Source organism: Schistocerca nitens, chromosome 3, assembly GCF_023898315.1.
Source record: "Schistocerca nitens isolate TAMUIC-IGC-003100 chromosome 3, iqSchNite1.1, whole genome shotgun sequence".
Lineage (NCBI taxonomy): Eukaryota > Metazoa > Arthropoda > Insecta > Orthoptera > Acrididae > Schistocerca > Schistocerca nitens.
The window spans coordinates 652,554,273-652,579,874 of NC_064616.1; the positions used below are offsets into that span (position 1 = coordinate 652,554,273).

A 25,602-nucleotide genomic window follows, 5' to 3' on the forward strand; every position below is an offset into this window, starting at 1 on the left:
GCCACAAATTTCTTTACTCCCCAATTCTATTCAATACTCCCTCATAAGTACAAGATCTACCCATCCAATGTTCAGCATTCATCTGTAGCACCACATTTCAAAATTGTCTTCTTTGTCTAAACTGCTTATCGTCCACATCCCAGTCCCGTACATGCATACACTCCATACACTTCCTGCCATCTACATATGTACAGTACCTGATGTTAACAAATTTCTCTTCTTCAGAAATGCTTTTTTTGCCATTGCCAGTCTACATTTTATATCCTCTCTACTTCGGCCCTCGTCAATTATTTTGCTGCCTGAGCCGTGTTAAAACTTGCTGTTTTGAAGAGCGCGCCGCAGCGCGTAGTGTGAAGCAGTCGCCCTCCGTTTCTGGCGGTGGCGCCGCTGTGGCAATCGCAGCTTTGGTGTCTCCCTCTGGTGGGAAAGGGGAAACGTTGCCTGTTCACGTGCATTTAAGGGGCGCTATGAGATCGCCAGTCGGTCAATCTGGGTCAGTAGTCTCTTGTCCTCAGCTTGCTAGTCTGTCTCTCGTCCGCATTTGTTAGGCAATTAGTGTCCGTCTGTCGTTCGGATCAACCTTTAAAGCCGGCAAAAGGAAAGTCTTTCCACTCCGCCAGTAAGAGAACTCAGCGAGTGGTCGCCCGGTCGGGGCTTAGTTCCTGCATCTGAGTCTGCGCGTTAGGCCGCCAGTCTGCTCGAGTTTGCTCAGGCCATGGTCATTGGTGGTTGGATCGATCGGTTGGTAGGTCTCGCACTGAGACACAAGATGACTGGTCCGTCTTGAGCGTCGGCGCATGTGAGGTCGCCACGTGAGTCCAGTGGGCAGCGGCGTATAGCGAGCGGTAGTGACTTCGCGGTCGACACGAGAGCAACAGGAGTCAACCCACGACATCAGTCTGGCCGGTGCGAGCTGTGACGCCGTGAGATGGGAGATCGGCGCGCCTTCCTGCATCCGTTGAAGCGACTGGCAGTGGACGGTTCGGGAGAGCGATTTGGTGGTGCTGCGCCAGGTCTTCTCGAGAAATCGCAGTTTATTAGAAGTTAAGTGATTGGTAATATCTTGTTTGATTTACTCTTGTTAAATTCTACTTGTTTTCTTGGTGAGGTCACCAGCCGTTTTGCTTTGGGGTCGTCCCACCATTCTTCTCCTTTTGCCCACCCAAGCGAAGGTGGTTGTTTATAAATTGGGTGGTCCGTTTTTCCTTTGTGGAGTAGGGACGGGTTAGAGCAACCTCCGGTTCGGGTTGTTCGGTAATATCCCTATCAATCTACCGTACGTTAGTAGCTGCCTCTGTCACGTTTGTCGGATTTGGTGTGTTAACGAATTTATTGCTTGGAGTGTAACGGCCTAATACCTGAAATATGTTTTGATCCTTGGAAATTTTGATTTTATTGCCTATGATCTTGAGATGCGGTATCTGTGTACTGTAGAGCATCTTAACTATTGTTTGGCCAATCTTGTAGAATATTATACAAACTGCATTTCATGGACTTTTATTTAAATGATCATTTTAGTATATAAAGTTACCACCCTTTCACCGTAAGACTTTTCTTAGAAGCTAAAATCAAGTTGCACCTTCGGTGGCAAGGTTAATATTTTAATTGTTAGTGTTTTGTACCATTTCCATCCCTCCTACGGGGGGTGCATAGTTTGTGTGCTTGTGTAAATTGTTAAAATTCTTACTTTAAAGTAATCTGGTGTTGCAGATTTGCACCAGTGTAGTCTTTCAGAGGCTGTTGTGAGCGGTCGTAACTACGGCCGTGTCAATAGGGAGCGGCAAGGTTCTCTGCCCGAAAGCTCATACTGTCAAAACTTGTTTGTTTCTGCCTCTGAATAAATTGTAACTTTGATATTTAGAGGGTGCTTTCTCATTATAATTTTAAATCTGTTTCTCTTAAAAAAAAGCTTTTAGGCACTATTAAGGTGAATACAATTCCCATTTGTTAAAAGGAATTTGGTTATGATTTCATCAGTTGCTCCCTAGCAACTACTTCCATGCTTACATAGTGTGATTAAATGTGTTAATGTTCTTGATGAATCTCTAGTAAATAAAATAAATTCTTAAGAATATTCTTTGCAAATAAATTACGGTTCACTGCCCAAACAGTAAAACTCATCTACTACTTTAAGTTTCCCGTTTCCTACTCTAGTTTGCTCTGCATCATTTGATTTCATTCGACTAAATTCCATTATCCTTGTTTTCTTTTTGTGGATGTTCGCCGGCCACTGTGGCCGAGTGGTTCTAGGCGCTTCAATCCAGAACCACGCTGCTGCTACGGTTGCAGGTTCGAATCCTGCCTCGGGCATTGATGCAAGTAGTTCAAAAATGGCTCTGAGCACTATGGGACTTAACATCTGAGGTCATCAGTCCCATAGAACTTAGAACTACTTAAACCTAACTAACCTAAGGACATCACACACATCCATACCCGAGGTAGGTTTCGAACCTGCGACCGTAGCAGTCACGCGGTTCCGGACTGAAGTGCCTAGAACCGCACGGCCCCCACGGCCGGCTTTCATTAAGTGATTTAAGTTGCTTCACTATTCCGAGGATATTTACTTCTATGCTACACATGTTGGCAGCTGTTCTCGATTCTAATCCTGGAATATTTATTTAGTTTTTCGTGATGGCATTTCGGAAGGCTGTGTTTCGTAACTCTGCTTTGGCAGCACTGTCTTCGATAGTATCTCCATTGCTATCGCGCAGAGAAGGCATTGATTGTTACTTGCCGTTAACATACTTCACATAAGACCAAAATAACTTTGGATTTTCTGCCAGGTTTCGAGATAAAGTTTCGTTGTAGAAATTGTTATAAGCATCTCGCACTGAAGTCCGCTCTAAATTTCGAGCTACTGTAAAAATTCGCCAAAATTGGGGATTTTGCGTCAGTTTGAACTTGGCATGTTTGTTTCGTTGTTTCTGCAACAGTATTCTAACCCGTTTTGTGTAGCAAGGAGGATCAGCTCCGTCGTTTGTTAATTTATTTGGTATAAATCTTTCAATTGTTGCCGATACTATTTCTTTGAATTTAAGGCACATCTGGTCTACACTTATATTATTAATTTGGAATGAGTGGAGATTGTCTCTCAGGAAGGTGTCAAGTGAATTTTTATCTGCTTTTTTGAATACGTATATTTTTCGATTATTTTTCGAGGATTTGGGGATTACAATATTCAATCTCGCTACGACAATCCTGTGTGCACTAATCCCTGAATCGGTTTTGATGCTCGTTATTAACTCAGGTTTATTTGTTGCTAAGAGGTCAAGCGTGTTTTCACAACCGTTTACTATTCGCGTGGGCTCATGAACTAACTGCTCGAAATAATTTTCAGAGAATGCGTTTAGCACAATTTCGGATGATATTTTATGCTTACCTCCGGAATTAAACATGTATTTTCGCCAACATATCGAGGGTAAATTAAAGTCACCACCAACTATTATCGTATGAGTCGGGTACGTGTTTGAAATCAAACTCAAGTTTTCTTTGAACCTTTCAGCAACTGTATCATCTGAACTGGGAGGTCCGTAAAAGGATCCAATTATTATTTTATTCCATTTGCCAACATTGACCTCTACCCATACTAACTCACAGGAAGTATCTACTTCAATTTCGCGACAATTTAAACTTCTTCTGACAGCAACAAACACGCCACAGCCAACCGTTTTTTGCCTATCCTTTCGGAACACCTTTAGGTTCTTCGCAAAAAATTGCGGCTGAGGTTATATCCGGCTTTAGCCAGCTTACAGTGCCCACAACGATTTGAGCATCAGTGCTTTCTATTAGCGTTTGGAGCTCTGATATTTTCCCAACACAGCTACGACAATTTACAACTGTTATACTGATGGTTCCTGTATCTACGTTCTTCATGTGTTCGGCCTGCGCCCTTTGTGACTGAAGCCCTTTTTGTGTTTTCCCGAGACCCTCTAACCTAAAAAACCGCCCAGTCCACGCCACACAGCCCCGGCTACCCATGTAGCCGCCTCCTGACTATAGTAGACTCCTGACCTACTCAGCGGAACCCGAAACCCAACCACCCTTTGGCGCAAGTCGAGGAATCTGCAGCCTATACGGTCGCAGAACCGTCTAAGACTCTGATTCAGACCCTCCACTCGGCTCTGTACCAGAGGCCCGCAATCGGTCCTGTCGACTATGCTGCAAATGGTCAGCTCTGCTTTCATCTTACAAACAAGACTGGCAGCCTTTACCACTTCTGTTAGCCGCTCGAAACCAGAGAGAATCTCTTCTGATCCAAAGTGACACACATCATTGGTACCGACGTGAGGAACCACCTGCAGTTGGCTGTACCCTGCGCTCTTCATGACATCCGGGAGGATCCTTTCTACACCTGGAATGACTCCACCCGGTATGCACACGGTGTGCACATTGGTTTTCTTACCCTTCTAGTCAGCCAAGTCCCTAATGGGCCCCATAACGCGCCTAACGTTGGAGCTCCCAAATACCAATAATCCGACTATCTGTGATTGCCCGGATCTTGCAAGCTGAGTGGTTTCCTCTGAAACAGGACAGGCGACAGCATCTGGTTCAGCCACGGTGTCAGCCACGGACAGCACCTGGAACCTGTCTGTCAGACAAACTAGGCGGGCCTTATGTGCGGCCGCCTGGGAAGTCTTTCGCCGCCTGCTTCCCAGAGCGACCTCCCACTCGACCACAGGTGAGGGATCAGCCTCAGTGAGAGCAGAAACTGGGATGGCCACCGGTGAGGACCGATCGGAGGACTCGGACGTGCTGGACGTCCGTTGGATCCCCACGGCCGGCCCACAACAGTGGTGCCCATCCACTGCAGCCTCAAGCTGTGTAACCAAAGCCGTCACAGTCTGAAGCTGATGACGACATTCTCCTGAGTAGTCCCCGGCCCGGAGTTCCGAAGGGGGGACTATTTTACCTCCGGAATACCTTATCCAAGAGGATGCCATCGTCATTTAACCATACAGTAGAGCTGCATGCCCTTTCAGTCATTCGCAGTACCAGCACAGCAAGGCCATTTTGGTTGATGTTACAAGACCAGATCAGTCAGTCATGCAGACTGTTGCCCCTGCAACTACCGAAAAGGCTGCTACCCCTCTTCGGGAACCACATGTTTGTCTGGCCCCTCAGCAGATCCCCTCCGTTCTGGTTGCACCTACTCTACGGCTATACGTATCGCTGAGGCACTCAAGCCACCCTACCAATGGCAAGGTCCATGGTTGGTGGGGGATAATTATAGTAAACAGATAAAAATGGATATAGGTTGCAGCAATTCAGTAGCTATTATGGAATGAAAAGGCTTGCGCAGGACAGAGTAGCGTGAATAGCTGCATCAAACCAGTGTTCTGACTGAAGACCACAACACCATGAGAGGGTTATTCGTTTATTAAGGTCCGATCGGTCGCGAAATGGAAACAGCGAAAATCAAACATGTTTTATTTGCACCAGTTAACTAAACCTTCTAGCTACTTCTGTAAAAGTCGCCCCCCCATTTAGACATTTTTCGTAGCGTTGCACCAGCTTTCCAATACCCTGGTCATAGAAGGCAGCTGCCTGTGCTTTCCACCAGTTCGCTACGCCGGTCTGCAGCTCGCTGCCTGTATCAAACTGTTTTCTTCAGTCAGCGCTTGATGTGAGCAGAAGTGAAACTCGGAGAGAGAGAAGTTTTGGTTATATGGTGGATGATCAAAGACTTCCCGTCGAAATCTCTGCAGGAGCGTCTTCATTACCCCTTCAATATTAATTGTGTCGAAAGAGGAAATGCATGACAGTTACCTTATGTGAGCTGCATGAAATCAGGTGAAATCACTCAGTAGGCACTCATACTTGGCGGGGGACATTATTTTCTAGGGCGTCTTTACGTGCTTACTGCGCTTTCAGGACTGAAAAAAAAAATGTGTGTGACGAGATCGACGGATATACTAGAGAGCATTCTAGATACACGCCCAACAAATCTGTCTAAAGCTTTATCTGATTTTCAGTGTGATTTCTATTTCGCAACCAATCGGACATATACAAACGAACTGCTCTCGTTTTTACCAATTGATTCCCATGATAACATTCGGTCTAATGCTCCTCTTAAGATATGTTGGAAATGTTCGTTGATCAAATTCGTGCTCCGACCAACTAGCGGTATATATATTATCTTATGAGGAACATTACATTAAAAAAATCTGTCCTGCTGCACTGTATTCACGCCGAGTGCGTATCAATGATACCGACCAGTTCAAATAATTACACTCCTGGAAATTGAAATAAGAACACCGTGAATTCATTGTCCCAGGAAGGGGAAACTTTATTGACACATTCCTGGGGTCAGATACATCACATGATCACACTGACAGAACCACAGGCACATAGACACAGGCAACAGAGCATGCACAATGTCGGCACTAGTACAGTGTATATCCACCTTTCGCAGCAATGCAGGCTGCTATTCTCCCATGGAGACGATCGTAGAGATGCTGGATGTAGTCCTGTGGAACGGCTTGCCATGTCATTTCCACCTGGCGCCTCAGTTGGACCAGCGTTCGTGCTGGACGTGCAGACCGCGTGAGACGACGCTTCATCCAGTCCCAAACATGCTCAATGGGGGACAGATCCGGAGATCTTGCTGGCCAGGGTAGTTGACTTACACCTTCTAGAGCACGTTGGGTGGCACGGGATACATGCGGACGTGCATTGTCCTGTTGGAACAGCAAGTTCCCTTGCCGGTCTAGGAATGGTAGAACGATGGGTTCGATGACGGTTTGGATGTACCGTGCACTATTCAGTGTCCCCTCGACGATCACCAGTGGTGTACGGCCAGTGTAGGAGATCGCTCCCCACACCATGATGCCGGGTGTTGGCCCTGTGTGCCTCGGTCGTATGCAGTCCCGATTGTGGCGCTCACCTGCACGGCGCCAAACACGCATACGACCATCATTGGCACCAAGGCAGAAGCGACTCTCATCGCTGAAGACGACACGTCTCCATTCGTCCCTCCATTCACGCCTGTCGCGACACCACTGGAGGCGGGCTGCACGATGTTGGGGCGTGAGCGGAAGACGGCCTAACGGTGTGCGGGACCGTAGCCCAGCTTCATGGAGACGGTTGCGAATGGTCCTCGCCGATACCCCAGGAGCAACAGTGTCCCTAATTTGCTGGGAAGTGGCGGTGCGGTCCCCTACGGCACTGCGTAGGATCCTACGGTCTTGGCGTGCATCCGTGCGTCGCTGCGGTCCGGTCCCAGGTCGACGGGCACGTGCACCTTCCGCCGACCACTGGCGACAACATCGATGTACTGTGGAGACCTCACGCCCCACGTGTTGAGCAATTCGGCGGTACGTCCACCCGGCCTCCCGCATGCCCACTATACGCCCTCGCTCAAAGTCCGTCAACTGCACATACGGTTCACGTCCACGCTGTCGCGGCATGCTACCAGTGTTAAAGACTGCGATGGAGCTCCGTATGCCACGGCAAACTGGCTCCCACTGACGGCGGCGGTGCACAAATGCTGCGCAGCTAGCGCCATTCGACGGCCAACACCGCGGTTCCTGGTGTGTCCGCTGTGCCGTGCGTGTGATCATTGCTTGTACAGCCCTCTCGTAGTGTCCGGAGCAAGTATGGTGGGTCTGACACACCGGTGTCAATGTGTTCTTTTTTCCATTTCCAGGAGTGTATATGCTATGCTCCCCGACGTGTACGAGCACAGCTACTCGTCGTTGCACACCAACGGCTATCCTTGTACTAACTGTGGCTACAGTCCCTGTATGGTAATAGTTCCTCCCCTAAAGTTTTCAGTTTACATAAGCTTAATAGTTAGAATCGGTACAACAACTTTCTAGTGCGGCAAAGAATATTTATGCATGCTGCGCTCTGTTATTAATCTATGTCGTCGCACAAATAAATTGTTCATAAACTCACAATATTAAATGGGTTGAAAGAAATGTCACACAGTAAATCCACTTAATGCTGGTTTTTTCTGTATAATTCACGTCCTTTCATTGTATTAAGGAAGTAACTTTTCCCTAAGCTGGGTGGAATTAGTTACGTACGTTTCAGTCAAAGAGTTTGTAACAAGATCCAGATTTCATTTGCTACTTTAACGAAACTTCAGTACTATCTCACAATTCAATACCAATGTTCACTTCCTATGTCGGTAAATTACTAACAGTCTGTTACTTGGGGGCAAAGTTCAGTCTTCTCTGTATGATAATCAATTTAAGACAAAATCGCAACTTTTCCTCTCTTGGCTTTACATAATGATATACTCAAGGGTGCTAATCTACTTATTTCAAGTTTAATGATTCCTAGCAGGTCGCAAAATTTCAAAATATGCACAAAAACTGTTGTGAATTGGCAGGAGCCAATTCACGGGGTTTGGAGGAAGCCGAAAGGCACGCGTTTAAGCTCACGCAGGCTGGCGTGAGGTCTGGAAAATGACAAGGAAATTATACTATCAAGAAAAGTACATAGCTGCTGGAATACTTAACTTTAATCCATAATTGGTGAACATCGGTCTGACTGTTCATGCACCCCAAGATAAATAACAAATGATAATGGCGCCTTGCTAGGTCGTAGCAAATGACGTAGCTGAAGGCTATGCTAACTATCGTCTCGCCAAATGAGAGCGTAATTTGTCAGTGAACCATCGCTAGCAAAGTCGGCTGTACAACTGGGGCGAGTGCTAGGACGTTTCTCTAGACCTGCCGTGTGGCGGCGCTCGGTCTGCAATCACTGACAGTGGCGACACGCGGGTCCGACGTATACTAACGGACCGCGGCCGATTTAAAGGCTACCACCTAGCAAGTGTGGTGTCTGGCGTGACACCACATTCCTCCCACGCAAATCGGCGTACGGTTGTGTTATAAGGCTTCCGCCCACCGTGGGGAGGACCCAATGTTGACGTATGAGACGAGGTGGGGAGCCTAACAACAGGCGAGGCTGTGCCACCAGCACCCTGCCATTCCGTCCGAGGGGAGCTAGGAAACGCCTGAAAACCTAGTCCAGGGTGCACGCCAACATGCGGTGTATGCGCCCGTAATGAGACAGGAGGGGCCGAAGATTCGACCTCCATCGCGTCGGGGCAGCCGACGGGCGAGGACGACATCTGGTCCGGAGCGGGCAAGAGTTCCATGGCGGAGGACAGCTGGTCACGGGAAGCGATCGGCGGCGCGTGACCCAGGGAGGCGCCCGGTGGTCGCAGCGAAGCGTCCACTTCGGGCGTCGCCGGCGGGAGAACAGGCGGCGGCGGCGCGTCGCCATGGGGCAAAATGGAAGGCAGCGTCGGTAACACCTGGGGCTGAGGCGAGCCAGTAGATGGGTCCCCAAGGCACTGACCGGGCGGCACCGTCGCTGAAAGCAGACGGGGAGCGGCAGAACCCAGGCGACGACAGAGGCGCAGCTGATTGAGATGCCGACGCACCTCACCAGAGGCCCCCAAAACCAGATACATAGCGCGGCCGAGGCAGTGAAGAATGCGCCCCGCGAGCCAACGCCGTGAACCTCGATAGTTGCGCTAATAGACAACGTCGCCTGGGGCAAAAGCAGGTGTCTGCCTCTGCACAGGAACCTGATGCGGCGGATGTAGCAAAGACATCAAGGTTCGATGAGGACGACCATGGAGCAACTCAGCCGGCGAGCGACCATCTCGGGGCTGAGGGCGATACGAGGACAAAAAGAGCAATAACGCGTCCTCCCGAGAATGCGACTCTTTCAACTTCAACATCTGTGACTTGAAAGTCCTGACCAATCGTTCAGCGGCACCGTTTGACTGTGGCGAAAACAGCGCGGACGTCAGATGTTGAATACCATTGGCCTTGCAGAATGACTGAAATTCTGCGGACATTAATTGTGGGCCATTGTCGGAAACAATAGTCTGTGGAAGACCTTCAATGCAAAAGATAGCAGATAATGCTTGGATGGTGGCAGATGACGTCGTGGAAGACATCCTGACAACAAAAGGAAAATTACTGAAGGAAACGACCAGAACCAACCATCGAGCATTCCAGAATGGCCCAGCAAAATCGATGTGTAAGCGTTGGCAATGGGAAGTAGCTTTTGGCCATGCAAAGAATTTCCGCAGTGGCGCGGATTGTTGTTCGGCACACGCCATGCAAGAAGAGCACATATTCGTAATCGCAGCATCGATTCCGAACCAAGTACAGTGCTGACGAGCAAGTTGTTTCGTTCTCACTATACCCCAATGTCCTTGGTGGAGAAGCCGTAAGACAGAGGACTGTAACGAAAGTGGGACCACGACCCGGGACTGATCATTATCAGAACGCAACAGCAAAATACCACGTCGTACAAAAAGTCTCTCCTTGTGAGCAAAAAAATCGGCGAACCAACGGATCCCTGATCTGTGATTTTGACAAGGGCCATTGCGTAGCAACAAAACGCAAAACGGTAGCAAGGACAGGGTCGGCAGCTGTGGCCGTAGCTACACGACGAAAATCAATCGGAAACGATTCGACCACGTCATCGGTTTCCGAAGCAATGATCATGCAAGCAAGCTCGGAAGAATCGAATGCTCTATCCTCAGCAACAGGCAAACTGGACAACGCATCGGCGTTTCCGTGCTTAGCAGTGGACCGATACAAGATATCGTAGCGGTACTGCGAGAGGAAAATTGACCAGCGAATAAATTTCTGTGCTGTACGTGGAGGTACAGGCTTGTTCGGATGAAAAAGCGATGTCAAAGGTTTGTGGTCTGTGATGATGGTAAAGTGTCGACCATACAAGAAATCATGAAACTTAGTAACACCAAATACGAGAGCCAAAGCTTCTTTCTCGATCTGTGAATAATTTCTTTGCGCAGACGAGAGCAATTTGGACGCAAAGGCAATAGGGCGATCATGCGATCCACCTTTGTGCGCAAGCACAGCACCGATCCCGAAATCCGATGCATCTACCATCAACAAAAGGGGTTTCTGGGGATCGAATGGCGTAAGGCAAGTATTGGAAAGCAACGCCGATTTCAGCTGGCGAAAGGCGCGTTCGCATTCCGTCGTCCAGACGAACGGAACACCTTTACGGCGTAAGCGATGAAGCAGAGCTGAAATGGAAGAGGCGTGGCGCACAAAACGATGATAATAAGTTATTTTTCGCAGCACACTCTGTAGCTGCTTCAAATTCTGCGGCGAAGGCAAGTCTTGTATGGCACGGAGGTGCTCTGGACTGGGATGTATGCCTTGGGCATTGAGTACATGGCCCAGATAGGGTAAGTCCCGAGCAAAAAACACACATTTGTCCTTCCGCAAGCGAAGACCATTTTGTCGCAAAACCTGAAATAATGTTCTGAGATTGGCTAAATGTTCTTCTTCCGTCTTTCCGGAGATCACAATATCGTCCAGATAGTTTGCTGCAGTAGGGACCGATGCACAAACAGTTTGTAGATATTGCTGAAACAATGCAGGGGCGGATGCACACCCGAATGGCAGTCGTTTGAATCGGTACAAACCAAGATGCGTGTTAACCACCAAAACGCGCTGGGATTCTTCGTCCACCGGTATTTGCAAGTACGCATCTGCTAGGTCCAATTTCGAAAAATATTTACCCGGGCACAGTTTGCCAAAAAGATCTTCCGGGCGGGGAAAGGAAAAGTAGCAATCACTAGTTGTGGATTCACTGTTGCCTTGAAGACCACACAAAGTCTCAATTTTCCGGAAGGTTTTGGCAAAATTACTAAGGTTGATACCCAGAGAGAAGCCTGCACACGTTCAATCACACCTTGTGATTCCAAATCGTGTAACGTTCTTGCGACCTCATCACGCAATGCGTGGGGAACATTGCGTGCTCTGAAAAATTTCAGTTGCGCGTTTACTTTCAGTTCCAAATGTGCTTTATGGTTCTTAGCACAACCAAGGCCTGGTGCAAAAATGTCTGCAAACTCTTCACATAGACGAGAAACACTGTCTGAAGGCACAGTCTGGTTCACTGATAGGACCTGATTGACTATAGACAAGTTAAACAACTGAAATAAATCGAAACCAAACAAGTTCACAGCAGAAGAAGAACGAAGGACGTAAAATGACACAAGTTTTGTTTGTCCCTTGTATGTTGCAAGAAGGCTGCACTGTCCTAACACAGGGAGCCCGTGACCTGAATATGTAGTTAGCTTAACATTTGCGGCACGCAACGGAGGTGTGCCCAGCTGTTTGTACGTGTCTTGATTGATCAGTGAAACTGCAGCTCCGGTATCGAGCTGGAATGATGTCACGTTGCCATTAATGGCCAAGTCTACAAAAAGTTTATTGTCCTGCTGACGACAAGAGCGACTGTCTCGTGCAACGTGAACTGACACTGGTACAGAATCACTTGCTATTTGACGTGATTTCCGGCGACGTCGACGCACACTATGTGGGACGAACACAGTCACTGTTAGAGAGAGTGGCACTGGGCGGAGTGGAATGAACTGCATGAATTTCCATGGGCGAAGGTTCATGAGCCTGAGTATTCTTGGTTCGATTCCGATTCCGGCGCGAAGCAAAGGGCCTGGAATGGGTGTGAGTGTCCGTTCTGAGCTTTTTCTGGCAAACACTTTGAACATGTCCTTTTTTATTACAGAAAAAGCAAATAGCCTGGCGTGACGGGCAATTCTCACGCGAATGTCTAGTAGCACACCGCGGGCATGATTTCACTGCATTTGCTTGCTGGCGCGGGACACGTGGCTGAGAGCTAGGCGGCTTTGGCGCGGCCGGGTGCGAGGACTGTTTACTGTTCCGTGCAGCTCGCCCGGCGGGCCGGTTAACCTGACACACGGGTGGCGAAGTTTCAAATGATTGCTGAGCAAAGTCAAGTGTGTCCTGCCGATCCAATATCTCCATCACTTGTTGAAGGGAGGAATTGACTAGTTCCAAAATCTGTTCCCTTATACGAACATCAGAAACGTTCTGTGCAATTGCATCATGCACCATAGTATCTGAACAAGGGAGTCCACATTGACACTCAAAAGCACAATCCCTAGTAAGGCCTTGCAAAGTTGCAACCCACTCCCGATTAGTTTGACCTGCCGTACGTTTTGTACGAAAGAAGGTATACCTTTTTGCAACTAAATTGACTGATTCTTTGGAATATGCATCTAATGCCGACAAATTTTTTTCGTAGGACAGAGTTGCGACGTCGCGTTAGGGAAATAATTTCACTATCACACGGTACATTTGGAAGCCTACGGTGGAAAGGAGAAAAGGCTGCCGCCCATTACCTTGAATTCTGTAGGCGGCGAGATGGAATCCAAATTGGCGTGACCACTCCGTCCAGCTTTCCAGTGCAGCATCAAAAGGACGAAAAGGTGGTGCAACTGCGGGTTGTGGCTGCGGTAGCGGTGGAGCGGTGGCTGCCGCATCATTTTGCAGTGCACGTTGACCCTGGACGAGCTGTCCAAGGGCTTCCAATAACGCCTGCGTCTGCTGATTCTGCAAGCGATAAAATTCGGACAGTACATCTGGAGATTGTGGCGAAGCCATGACAAGTAAATCAGGGTATCAATTGGTACAAACGCGATTTAGCTCGTCGTCATATGTTGTGAATTGGCAGGAGCCAATTCACGGGGTTTGGAGGAAGCCGAAAGGCACGCGTTTAAGCTCACGCAGGCTGGCGTGAGGTCTGGAAAATGACAAGGAAATTATACTATCAAGAAAAGTACATAGCTGCTGGAATACTTAACTTTAATCCATAATTGGTGAACATCGGTCTGACTGTACATGCATCCCAAGATAAATAACAAATGATAATGGCGCCTTGCTAGGTCGTAGCAAATGACGTAGCTGAAGGCTATGCTAACTATCGTCTCGCCAAATGAGAGCGTAATTTGTCAGTGAACCATCGCTAGCAAAGTCGGCTGTACAACTGGGGCTAATGCTAGGACGTCTCTCTAGACCTGCCGTGTGGCGGCGCTCGGTCTGCAATCACTGACAGTGGCGACACGCGGGTCCGACGTATACTAACGGACCGCGGCCGATTTAAAGGCTACCACCTAGCAAGTGTGGTGTCTGTTGGTGACATCACAAAAACAATCTCGTCGCGCCTGCGTACAAGAATACACGTTGAGATACGACCTTATCCAGCACACGCTAGCAGCACATTAACAATGTATGACTTTTTTCTTCTGTATTACGCAGTGTCCTCAAAGAGTACTCGCAAAGAGTATTCTTTGAGTTCACTCATTCTATTCCGTGATCTATAAGTACACTACTTTACGATCTACTATTATTTTAAACTAATGGATTCTATTTCTTTCCTTTCCCTTTTCAAAACATTATGTCACTCTATACTGGATTTTTTTTCTATATACTTGCTACTATTCAAGTGATGGTATGCCAGTGGGACTTGAAATTTGGATCTTGTATTTTGGGGCTTTTATTGGGCTTTGGGTACTATTTTATATTTTCAATTTTGCGTCCAAAGGAAGCGGCGTTACAACGTCCGAAGGATACTGTGCAACATTCGTACTCCGTGACATTACTAATTAGCAGCCGTGACCAGTGACCGTGGTGCCGTAGAGATTCACTGGGCAAAATCATTTCACTGAGGGATGCAAGGTGAGATTAATTCGTCTATGAATTGTCCACTTTGTAAGACGATTTGGTCTCCTGACCTTCATTGTTTACATATTCCGCCCTCACAATCATATTCCGCACATCAAGACGCTTCATTCAAACCCAAACTCGATAAGATAAAGTCAATGTTGTATGAATTCATGTAAACGATATGCAATTAACAAGTAAGCGCACTGTGGTTGAAATACTCAAGGCTACGTACACACATAAATTCCAGACACGACGGTCACAGAAGCTTTTAGTTCGGGAGAGAAACCACACAACAGGACGCCGATCCCTTCAGAGGACGACCTAGCCTATGTCGGCCGGTGACCGCCCGTGTAGCGGACAGCGTGGGCCCGAGTGAAAGGGGGGAACAACGCCATGTTCGGCTTAAAAGCAAATTCCGCTACATTGTGTGGGAACAGCCAGCCTATGCATTCCTTACACAAAGCACGCAGTTTCAGAGATTTTCACAGGGAGACAGCAAACGCCAAACGCCAATGCTACAGGTTCCGGATTGGTCGCGTTAAACAAAACGTCACTCTCCCATTTGAGAAGAGCAATGCTGATTGGCAGACGATATTTCTGACGCCTTGAGCTGAAGGTATAATGGAAGAGACCGAAAGATATATCCCTTCACATCTGGCATGGAGGGGCGCCGTTCCGTTGTCGCTCTTGGAGCAAGGAACAAGTCTCTCCTCAGTACTTCACTGGGAGAGCAACTCTGTCGAGAGCGAATCGAAGTGCTACTCTATATTGAGTCCTTGCGATTAAGCGTTGTTCACTGTGTTGGCCGACACACTTATTGTGTGGTGTGAATAGACAGAGTTATAGTTAAACGCCTGCGAGCGAATTTTGAGTGGCATCGCAGTGGACTGGTTATCTGACCAGTGTACCACGCCAATAGTTAGACTAGGGGCGAATAGGAATCCTTGACTTCATCAAGGCATAGGGAGAGTTTGATTGGCGAAGATCAATCCAGATAGAACAAGAGTTATCTTATTTATCAGCAGCGAGCGGCGCAGGCAGCAGCCATCGCAGCTTACGGTATTATGCGCTACAGCTATTGCGAGCCCCATATTTCCTCCACAACAGTACACTTCACTGCATTTCACACGCGTCTGTCTGACTTCTGTAGTAGTGTGGGGGTGGAAATTGCATCTTGCAGGAGCCACAGGGTAAAGGGTACATCTCAGATTAATCCGTTGCGCAGAATAACAGATCAACCCCATACCTCAGAACTTGTATAAGCATTTAGACAGTCCCCTATTTGCATCGTGTTGCACTTCCAATGATGTCACACGAGGTCGGCAGCGCTATTGTGTTATAAAGTGATAATATGTGACTTCTCATAGGCTGCACGTAGCTACCTTTAATGAATGAAACTCTGGGATGCTATCATAGTAAGTTCATTCCAAACAAAAACTGTGAACTTTACAGAAATTCACTTCTGATGTTAACGATTCCGATGTTATCAGGAAAGTAGTACACTGATGGTGATCATGATGTACAACTAGTTACATTATATGACATAGCTCCACACAGAAATGGAAAACATTCCTCCAAAATAGTGCGTTTAGTTAATGTTTTAACAGTTACAAATTTTAGGGGAAGCTTTCAAGAGTTACAGTGGGATGAGGTGTACAGGAAACCTGATGCTAATTTAAAATTTAATCTATTTCATGATACCTTTGTGAGTACATTTGAAAACAATGAAACATTATTGTAAGGAAACATCTAAAAAGCCATTGCTTACTAACAGGATAAAAATATCTTGTACACAGAAAAGGGAAATATATCTTATTGCTAGGAGTAATAATCCAAAAACAGTCAATTATTTTAAAAATTACTGTGCTGTAATAATAAAAGTAATTAAAAATTCAGAAGTATGTGCATTATGTATGGCATTAGTACCTCTGATATAAAATTAAAACAATTTGGAGTACTGTTAAAAGGGAAACAGAGAAACCGAGAGCACAGGAAAACTATATTTCTACCAAACTCAATGAAAAAATTTTTAAAACAAAAAGTCAGAAGTAGAAAACATTTTTAATAATTATTTTAAGTGCAGTAGAGAAAATAGAACTCAGCTGCTCATTAGAAAATGCAAGGCTGTATACGGAAGATGTAATACTTATGCAGTTTGATAAAACTGAAATTCAGCACACCTCTCCTACTGGAATTAGGAAAATAATAAATTCACTCAAAAATAAAAGCTCGCTTGGAATTGATGGCATTTCCAACAGAGTACTAAATAGCTTGTTCCCAACAGACAAATATAATTCTCAACGACATATGTAGTAGCTCACTGAAACAGAGCATTGTTCTGGATAGACTGAAATATGCTGTTATTAAACCATTGCATAAAAGGAGGGGAGAGGTTTGATGCTAACAACTACCGCCTAATCTCACTTTTGACAGCTTTCTGAAATGCTTGAAAAAGAAAATTACTGATGAGTAGCTTCACATATTTGTAAAAATGAAGTACTAACAAAATTTCAATTTATCTTTCAGAATGGCTTTTCAACAGAAAATGCTACATATGCTACCACTGATCAAATATTAAATGCTCTGAATAACTCACTGGAGTTTTTTGTGAAATCTCGAAGGTTTCTGACTGTGTGAATCATGAAATTCTTCTAGATAAGCGTACTGTGGTATGAATGGGACAGTGCACAAATGGTTTAATTCATATTTAATAGAGAGAATGCAGAAGGTTGAAATTAACAGTACAGATAATCTCCAAAAATCAGCCGAGACCTCAGTCAGAATCCTTAGGTATCAAGAATGGTGTCCGACAGGGTTCAGTCTTGGGTCCCTTATTGTTATTATTAAGTATTAATGACTTGCCACTCTATATTCATGAAGATACAAAGCTAGTTCTTTTTACTATTGATACAGGTATACTAATCACACGCAACAAACAAGAATTAGCTGAGGAAATTGTAAATGATGTCTTTCAGAAAATTATTAAGTTGTTCTCTGCAAATGGACTCTGACTAAATTTTGAGAAAAAACAGTATATACAGTTCTATACAGTAAATGGCATAACATCACTGATAAATATAGACTTTGAACAGAAATCTATTGCTAAGACAGAATATTAAAGATTTCTAGGTGTGTGCATCGAAGAGAAATTGAATTGGAAGAAACACATTGATGAACTGCTGAAACGTTTGAGTTCAGCTACCTGTGCTATTAGGGTTATCGCAAACTTTGTTGATAAACTTATCTGTAAATTAGCCTACTATGCCTGTTCCCATTCACTGCTTTCATATGGAAACATATTTTTGCGTAATTCATCACTAAGAGAAAAAATATTCATTGCACAAATGATTGTAATCAGAATAATAGGTGGAGACCGCCCAAGATCACCTTGCACAGATTTATTTAAGGAACTAGGGATATTCACAGTACCTTCACAATACATATATTCACTTACGAAACTTGTTATTAATAACCCATCTCAGTCCAAAAATAATAGAAAAGTGCGTAGCTACAACACTAGAAGAAAGGATGAACTTCACTATTCTGGGTTAAATCTGACTTTGCCACAGAAAGGGGTGGATTATGCTGCCACAAAAGTCTTTAGTCATTTACCAAATGGCATTAAAAGTCGGACACATAGGCAGTCAGCAGTTAAAAACAAATTTAAAAAATGTCTGATTGACAACTCCTTCCACTCAACAAATGAATTTTTAGATATGAAGTAGTAACCGATATATATACACTCCTGGAAATGGAAAAAAGAACACATTGACACCGGTGTGTCAGACCCACCATACTTGCTCCGGACACTGCGAGAGGGCTGTACAAGCAATGATCACACGCACGGCACAGCGGACACACCAGGAACCGCGGTGTTGGCCGTCGAATGGCGCTAGCTGCGCAGCATTTGTGCACCGCCGCCGTCAGTGTCAGCCAGTTTGCCGTGGCATACGGAGCTCCATCGCAGTCTTTAACACTGGTAGCATGCCGCGACAGCGTGGACGTGAACCGTATGTGCAGTTGACGGTCTTTGAGCGAGGGCGTATAGTGGGCATGCGGGAGGCCGGGTGGACGTACCGCCGAATTGCTCAACACGTGGGGCGTGAGGTCTCCACAGTACATCGATGTTGTCGCCAGTGGTCGGCGGAAGGTGCACGTGCCCGTCGACCTGGGACCGGACCGCAGCGACGCACGGATGCACGCCAAGACCGTAGGATCCTACGCAGTGCCGTAGGGGACCGCACCGCCACTTCCCAGCAAATTAGGGACACTGTTGCTCCTGGGGTATCGGCGAGGACCATTCGCAACCGTCTCCATGAAGCTGGGCTACGGTCCCGCACACCGTTAGGCCGTCTTCCGCTCACGCCCCAACATCGTGCAGCCCGCCTCCAGTGGTGTCGCGACAGGCGTGAATGGAGGGACGAATGGAGACGTGTCGTCTTCAGCGATGAGAGTCGCTTCTGCCTTGGTGCCAATGATGGTCGTATGCGTGTTTGGCGCCGTGCAGGTGAGCGCCACAATCAGGACTGCATACGACCGAGGCACACAGGGCCAACACCCGGCATCATGGTGTGGGGAGCGATCACCTACACTGGCCGTACACCACTGGTGATCGTCGAGGGGACACTGAATAGTGCACGGTACATCCAAACCGTCATCGAACCCATCGTTCTACCATTCCTAGACCGGCAAGGGAACTTGCTGTTCCAACAGGACAATGCACGTCCGCATGTATCCCGTGCCACCCAACGTGCTCTAGAAGGTGTAAGTCAACTACCCTGGCCAGCAAGATCTCCGGATCTGTCCCCCATTGAGCATGTTTGGGACTGGATGAAGCGTCGTCTCACGCGGTCTGCACGTCCAGCACAAACGCTGGTCCAACTGAGGCGCCAGGTGGAAATGGCATGCAAGCCGTTCCACAGGACTACATCCAGCATCTCTACGATCGTCTCCATGGGAGAATAGCAGCCTGCATTGCTGCGAAAGGTGGATATACACTGTACTAGTGCCGACATTGTGCATGCTCTGTTGCCTGTGTCTATGTGCCTGTGGTTCTGTCAGTGTGATCATGTGATGTATCTGACCCCAGGAATGTATCAATAAAGTTTCCCCTTCCTGGGACAATGAATTCACGGTGTTCTTATTTCAATTTCCAGGAGTGTATATATATATATATATATATATATATATATATATATATATATATATATATATATCGTGTGAAGAAACCTTACGTTAAACGGACAAGTTCCACAACATTATGGAACGTCGTTTTCATGATGTATGAAGTAAGTATTAATGTAATGTAATGTCATGTAACAAACATAAGTAACTCAAAAGCGGAAAATGTTAAGATCATAGATAGCCTGAACGCAGAATTTATGCTACATCGCGCGTGTGTGTGTGTGTGTGTGTCGAATATCTGAATTGACGTGGTACAAAATTATACTATTTCTTACTTCTTCGAATACCCTCAGGTGAGGATTGTAAGTCCACTGCATGGTAATAATGCCGTAACTGACAATGACTCCCCGCGAGATTTTGTATAGCAAAATGAGTTATTATTATTAATACATATAAGTTATGTTATTACTAGTTGGCGCTCTGCTCGAAAAATATCGTAAAGCACGAACCTTCGTAATATTCAAAAAGTAATTAAAGAAAATGCAAAAGGTCCGATTATGAGAAGGTACGTGACAACGCCACTCATGTTGATCTGCAACATGTTCTAGAATTAATCACAGAAACTCGAAAACGGTCGGAGAAAAAAAGATTGTAGAAAGGTACATAAAGACGTTAATAAACTAAATTTATTATCCAAAAATTTCCACAGGAAGTGATTTAACGACTTCTGTGAATGTTTTACCTGTGTATTATAACAATAAATATCAGTGAAAATATATGCAAAAAGTTCGCTGTTTCTTGTGTCATCAAGGAAACTGTGAAAATCAACACTGATGAACGTACATAATAATAATTATCAAGTAAGACATTTCCAAATTAGTTATTTGTTCAAGTATCCGTTTTCTCGTTGTCTCTAGGTCTATTTCATTACTAGAAAAACACGTCAAATTATATTTGTATATTTTTTCGGGGTGGAAAGAAATAAAAATACAAGCTAAATATTCTTATGAGATTACACTATTTACATTAACGGAACAAATATCCCATCACCAAGAAGTAATTAACGTAGAGTAACGATATTTCCGGAATTGTCTCGATAACATCCTGAAGCGATTAACGTTACAAGTTCACAGGTCAATGTGAGAGCGAGAAAAGCTAATGCAAATGTGAAATGCTGATACATAAAATGTCGGTGTAACCGCCAAAATGTTGAATGCACTCATGCAAACGTTCATGCTTTGTGTCGTACAGATGTCGGATGTCAGTTAGTGGGATGGAGTTCCATGCCTGTTGTACCTGGTCAGTCAATACAAGGACGGTTAGTGCTGGTTGTGAATGACGCTGTAGTTGTCGTCCAATGCTGTAACATACGTCCTCGATTGGAGACAATGAGCGAGCTGGCCAAGGCAACATGTTCACACTCTGTAGAGCATGCTGGACTACAACAGCGATAAGGGGGCTAGCGTTATCCTGTTGGAAAACGCCCCTGCAATGCTGTTCATGAATGGCAGTACAACAGGTCGAATCACCAGACTGATCTACAGATTTGCAGTCAGTGTGTGTGGGATAACCACGAGAGTGCTCCTGCCGTCATACAAAATCCGACGCCAGACCACAACTCCAGGTGTAACTCCAGGTGTCTTGGCAAGAGACAAGTTGGCTGCAGGCACTCACCTGGCCTCCTCCTGACCAACACACGGGCATTCTGGCACCGAGGTAGAACTGTCTTTCATCAGGAAACATCACAGATCTCCACTCCACTCTCCAGTGAGCTCTCGTGTGACAACAGTGAAGTAGCAAACGGCCCGCGGAATACACGTTACAGAATTGTCCTAGAAGTAACCGATTTGTAACAATTCGTCATGTCGCTATGGTGTCAACTGCAGACGCAGTACGATATGCCACAACCATACGCCGAACACGGCAGCCTTCCCTCTCGGTGGCCCTCCGGAGTCCAGTCTTCTTGCGACCGTACCTACCCATGACCACCGCTGCCAGCAATCATGTACAGTGGCTATTTCCTGTCAAGTCTTTCGGCAATATCGCGGAAGGAACATCGAGATTCTCGTAGGTCTATTATATGACCTCATTCAAACTCGGTCGTTTTAATGGCATTCTTGATTAACATCAACTCACTCGGTCCAGTCTCAAAGATAACTAACATTCACGACCGTTACAACGTGTATTTAAAGCAAACCTAATTTGTATCCTCACAGTGGTGCTACTAGCGCCACTCTTATTCGACTTGTGCGAAATCTGAATTGACGTCATCTTTCAGATGTAGAAACAGGCCTACCCATTTTCTTTTATTTCGCACAACTCCTTCTTGGTGTCGCATTTTTTTTCCGTCAGTGTATTTTGCGTATAGGGTTCGCTATGGCATGCGGATGCCAAGCAGCCGCATCAGCTAGGTTGTCCTACTTCCCGTCCTGTCTCCATGAGCGGCCTTTGCTGCATCTGGGAGCGGGCGAGGAGTACACGGCTAGGGGCAGATATACAGTTGCTTCCAATCGCTGTCACACTTAGTTGGCTCAGCACTGCGCAGACGACGTCGTATGAATGACGGAATTGTTGTTTAACAGGGACAGAGAGGCAGTCGAATCGAATCTCGGTCAGCCTGTCGTCGACTGTCTTAAAGCAGACGGTGTCGTGTGAAGAGGTAATGCTTGCAGAGCAGTGATGGAGAGACTGTCCCTTCGGGTCTCTGCCAAATCTTTCTAGTTCGCTTTGCCTAGATGACGTCTGATGAATGACGGAATGGTTGCTTAGCAAAGGTCACGGCCGGGAAGTGAGCGGAAAGTGGGCGCCCGTATTGATCAGAAGCGGGCGAGGGCGAAGCATTGCGCAGGACAGGGCACGGGGATCAATGCGGCCGCCCCCATCGCCCCCGCCGCCGCCACCGCCGCCCCCGCCGCCGCCGCTGCCACTGCCGCACTCTGGCGCCAGCTGTCGCACACGTAAGTACCAAACTGCGGCACTCTGCTTCGCGCGCGGCCGCATTTCTACTTTAACGCGGCATTGTTCCGTTACTTATCACACTGTAACTAAACGAACATTATTTCTACTACTAATGCCAAGTTGACGTCTATGACTGAGACTTATGTCCATCTTCAGAAGAATAAGGTATGTTGCAGGTGATCGTCGTATCGAGCTATGACATATTCCTGAAATGTTTCATCGGAATAAATACGTGTCCCTAGCCCACTATTAAACTATTAATGTCTTTCGCAGCCGTATTTATTAACTAGAAATGGTTTTTGGATTGAAAGAACCACAGAAAGCAATGGCATATGGTGACGTTTGGAATGTAAAGAGTTGTGTAGTTCTAAGTACCATCTGATTAGCTTGCCTTGTACGGAGGGCGTAACGCATCTCAAGCATTTTGTTAATCTAATTAGAAAGTAATCGAATACAATCTGCCCTTGTGATGTTTGTCTAATAGCGGCATGTTACGTTGGTATCAGTGAAAGAGTAAATTGGAATATTATCACAAAAAGTAACCTCTCAAAACTAAAAAAAAAATAAAAGAGTAGTGCTAGTGATTAATGAAAACCTTTCCGAATAGCGGATTTACAGTGCTTCACTGAGCGCTTTTCTATAGTTGACTGCGTGCATTTGATGTCATAATTCAGATAAATACTGTTTCGTCTTTCTTATAAAACGTAGCTAATTCCGTTAATAATTCGTTGGTGATGTCGGACGTGTACGTACGATTTTAATACATGTTCTTGAGTGAGTGGGAAGCCCACGTGATTTGCTTGTTCTAGCCCTTCATAGATCGCGCACCTGTTGTTGCAGTAGCGGAAACAGCGCTCTGAAATGTGTAAATAACACTGGTGAATGGTGATTACTGTTTTAGCACTGGCGAGACACGACAGCTTGTTTTAATATTATTTTACACTTTATGTCGTTTTAGTTTGCACTTATTCAACTAGATATCCTACAACAGTGTGCGTACACATAGCAACATCACTCAGGCTTTCAACATACCTGTTCCTTTTCGTAAGAGTTTGTACTCCCATACAGTTTCAGTGGTTCCAAGTACAGAGAATGGGCTTAGCAAAGGGATTACGCTGCAGACTTTTATTCTTCGCTGTACGAACAATACATATCTCTCTAATACATTTTTAGAATGTTCTAATTTCAATGGCAATGATATTTTTGCATTTGATAAGCCGGTTTTCAAAGTAAACTAAAGAGTAGATGATGATATGCTACGTCAGTTTCAAAGCAGACCGGATTAGAGGGCCTTTCATACTTATTCTAATAATATGATTTTTCAGTAAGATCAGTTCAAATGATATCGTTTTTTTATATAGGATGCTGAGGAATTGTACTCAGGTAGGCGCTACGTAGTTAGGCCGATCTTTCGACAGAACTGAGTTATTCCTAATTATTGTGAGAAAACGGCAGCGAACTAAAGACATGGAAAGAGTGTAAAGCAATCATGTTACTATTCCTATAGTCTTTGGTATTTTTCAGCAAACAAATTGTCCGGCTATATGTACATCAACCTTGAAAAACAGGAAATAATTCTCTAGCTGTATCAAAGGTTACCCATGCTTATTTGAATTAACTTCAATCGAAGGAAGAAATTTTTTTTAGTAGAAACTGTTTCCGCAAGTGAGGTGATAATTTCACATGAAAAGTTTTTTTTTTTCTGTGCCGCAGCTGCTCTGTCGTTTAAGCAATGTGCATACAGAGAATTTCTTAGGAATCTTCGTCTTGTCTAGTTGTCCTTTGCTTTGAATGCGACTTTGAGCTCTGTGTATATGAGTACTTGAAGTCTTCATCACCTGTGTTGTTGCCTCTCGTGGCTAAAAGTATTATCTAGAATCCACAGAAAGTGCAAATGGCCGAGAAAGCATTACACGTTTGGCCGGCCACACTGCTACTTGAGTTAGTACCATCTTAGTAAATATCGTACATAAGAAGCCAGTATCATGAAAACAGAACACTTTCGTGAACCACGTACGTGCTTAACTAAATTCCGGTATTTATCAGTCTTCTGTTTAGCAGTAGTTCCCTCAGCATTATGTTCCTCTACGCACATGGTCCTATTCTATGTATCGTTAACTGCAGTCTTAAATTAATATCTATCAGAAGAACTGCGGGAATTTTTCTTCAGATTTGTAAATGTCCGTAGCGAGTTACCGAACCTCATGGCGGGATATTTATTAGTGCATATTGTTACAAGCAATTACTAGAAGAAAATTATAAATTTGTATACGCAGCGTGGCATAATGTTGAACACACAGTGAAGTAATGTTATTCTAGGCTCAAGGTCTCTATTACATCAAAATTAGTTAATTCTCATGCCTAAAGCTGATTCAGAATAGGAACGTATAGATCCAGTTCTGTGGCAGATTCTCAAAAACTCATATAGAGTGCGTATCGTTACAGGAAACTGTCTCTACAGGGCATGATTAAAATCGGTATTACACTAATAGCAATAGTTAAAAAGTACGCGGAGAAAATTTCCGCTGGAGATTAATGATCTCTGGTTTGATACACCGGACAGCGTTAGGTTAACTGACAACCTTGACGACGTGAAGGGCTAAAATGATATAAAAAATTTTCAGGTAATGGGAACAGTGGGTGGGTTCGACGAGATTAACGCTAGGAAAAAAGAAAATCATTAAAAACGCAACAAATATAATGCCTGTGCGGCATTGAAATGTTCGAAATGATGTCAAGAAACATCAAGGACGGCGGGAAGCTCTTAGAATTGTTGAGCAGACCATGTAAGTGAGAACAAATGGTTCAAATGGCTCTAAGCACTATGGGACTTAACATCTGAGGTCATCAGTCCCCTACACTTAGAGCTACTTAAACTTAACTAACCTAAAGACATCACACACATTCATGGCCGAGGCAGGATTCGAACCTGCGACCGTAGCAGCAGCGCGGTTCCGGACTGAAGCGTCTAGAACCGCTCGATCACAGCGGCCGGCTAAGTGAGAACAGAACGCAGTAT

General features: G+C 45.5%; 1 protein-coding gene across 1 annotated transcript in view; it reads left to right on the forward strand.

Annotated features, from left to right (window-relative positions):
• Positions 1–22,568: 22,568 nt before the first annotated feature.
• The window catches only part of LOC126248619 (intermembrane lipid transfer protein VPS13A-like), a 764,418-nt gene continuing 761,384 nt past the window's right edge, over positions 22,569–25,602 (forward strand). The window contains exon 1 of the mRNA XM_049949782.1: positions 22,569–22,582. The gene's annotated coding sequence lies outside the window, so the exon portion shown is untranslated. The remainder of the gene's footprint in view (positions 22,583–25,602) is intronic.